Source organism: Elephantulus edwardii, unplaced genomic scaffold, assembly GCF_000299155.1.
Source record: "Elephantulus edwardii isolate Elephantulus edwardi_28Jun2011 unplaced genomic scaffold, EleEdw1.0 scaffold00010, whole genome shotgun sequence".
Classification (NCBI taxonomy): Eukaryota; Metazoa; Chordata; class Mammalia; order Macroscelidea; family Macroscelididae; genus Elephantulus; species Elephantulus edwardii.
In genome coordinates this window covers 16,157,954-16,160,131 of record NW_006399760.1, presented here as the reverse complement: position 1 = coordinate 16,160,131, position 2,178 = coordinate 16,157,954, and the positions used below count along the sequence as shown (strand labels likewise).

At 36.1% G+C, this 2,178-nt stretch overlaps 1 pseudogene; it reads right to left on the bottom strand.

Moving 5' to 3' along the window:
• Positions 1-653: 653 nt before the first annotated feature.
• Positions 654-1,375, bottom strand: LOC102845488 (annotated as a pseudogene).
• Positions 1,376-2,178: the final 803 nt, after the last annotated feature.

Here is a 2,178-nt window from a genome sequence, read left to right as displayed (position 1 = left end):
TATTATAATACTTTTTTTTGTCTTTCACAGCTGTTCTTTGAAGTCTTCCATTTAACTCCTTAATTCTTGATTTCTTCCCTTTGCTTTGGCTTCTCAGAACTCTAGTGCAATATTCAGAGTCTCTTCTGGCATCCTTCTTGATCTTTCCTTCTCTTCTGTCTTTGTAGTGCTGTTTTGCATTCCTCATGGATATTCTTGATATCCTCTCAGACAGTCTTTGTTTATTAGTGTTCCAGGCCTCAAACCTGTTCATGAGATGGTTTTTAAATTCAAGTGGCATAGACTTAAGATAAAATTTTGGTTCTTGCGGATTTGATTTAATTTTCTTTGGTTTGAACTTGCATATGAAAAGTTGATGGTCTGTTCCACAATCAGTATCTGGCCCACTTTTCACAGCTGATATTGAGCTTCTCAATTTTTTCCCCACAGATTTAATCAATTTGATTTCTGTGTAGACAGTCAGGTAAAGTACACATCTATAGTGGTAATTTGTGTTTATTACAAAAGGTATCTGTAATGAATGAATCATTGACTATACAGGATTCTCTCATTCTATTTCCAGCCTCATTTCTGTCACCAAGTCCATGTTTTCCAACTACGAATTCTTCTTCCCTTTTCCAAACTTTTTTTTACATATTACAGTATTTTAATAATTAAGCACATAAAACTGTACTACTTATATATTTCTCCATGAGCTTTTTGTAAAATTCCGATTTCAGTGTGTTATTTACAAATCTTTTATCTTTCTTCTGATCATTTACACCTTTCCTATAGTTTTTAAAGACAATGTCATCATCCTGTCTTCTTTTTACTTTGAAGTTAGCCTGAGGCTGGGATGGACCAGTGAGATTAAGAAGTGGGCTTCCACTCAGAACATTTTCCATGTGGATTCTCTCTTCTTCAGCTTTTTGTTCTTGTTCCTTCCTGGCTTGCTATTCAGCTCTTTCTTTTTTCAATTTTTTCTAGTTCTGCAAAAAGAGCTGAAATATCATCATCATTATCATCACTCTCCTCTTCATAATCTTCATCTTCGTCCTCCTCGTCTGTTAGAGGATCATCTGCATCAAGGTGAGCAGCAGGAATCTGGTCTAGCCTAGGCTTCTTTGACACTGAAGAAGAAGTTGTATGTTCTTGTGTGGGACCATGTCTTTTTTTTTTCTCTCACGGCAGTTCTTTATCTCTCGTCTGACTCTCTTCTGAAGTCCCAATTGCAAACTTCTTCAGGGGTATCCTGAGTTGTTTGTCTGTATTTTACCTTTGTATGTGAAGGTGGCTCTTTGCTTGAATACTGCTTAGGAAGCTGGTTCAAATCACCTTCTCCTTTTCCATTTCCACCTCTTGCAGTCTCAAAAGTTGGTCTGGCTGCTGTTGTCATTTTGGCCAAGATCTGATGCAGCAGTCTCTACAGATCATACAAACATCATTATGCCCCCTTTCCCCAACTTTTCCATTCCAGTTGCCCTTTAGTATTAATGCTTCTTGGTGGATGGATGTTCAATTGATTTCTGACTGCCAAAGTTGGTAAAAGTCATCCATTTCCTTCTCTTTGTAGGCACATTTATTTAAATGATAGTGGTATTAACAGGTCTTTCTGGTATGCTAATGGATATTATCCTATCACTAAGAAGATTGTATTTCCATTGTAAATGTGGTCCTGTTCTTTCTCCAGTGCAGTAGTAAGATTATCTGATTCAAAATGTCCCATGCCAATCAATTTAATTTCACTAATGCCCAATATGTCAGTATTTATGTGTTCAATTTCTTCCTTAATAATCTCTAATTTTTCCACATTCATGATTCTCACATTCTACATCCCAATCACTAGCAACAATTGCAACTGTTCTTCCACCTCTGTGATTCCCCATACAAAGTCTCAGCCTCTTAACCCATATCTGATTGCCTAATCGAAGTATGCTCTATTGAGCATAGGCTCAGATCTGTTGTTCATAGGGTTCCTATGAGTGATACTCAACTTGAAAGTTCCTAACAACAACAAATAACTTAAGATACTGACTATATTTACAAATATACAGTAGAATTTTTTCATACAGATTATCCTTACAAAATTATACGCTGACAACTTTTATCATTTCTTTGTAAAGTTAATTCAGCATGTAAATGGCAGTTCTACGGGTGGTTGGTCTATCTCAAATGCCATCTACACAAAGAATATAAAAC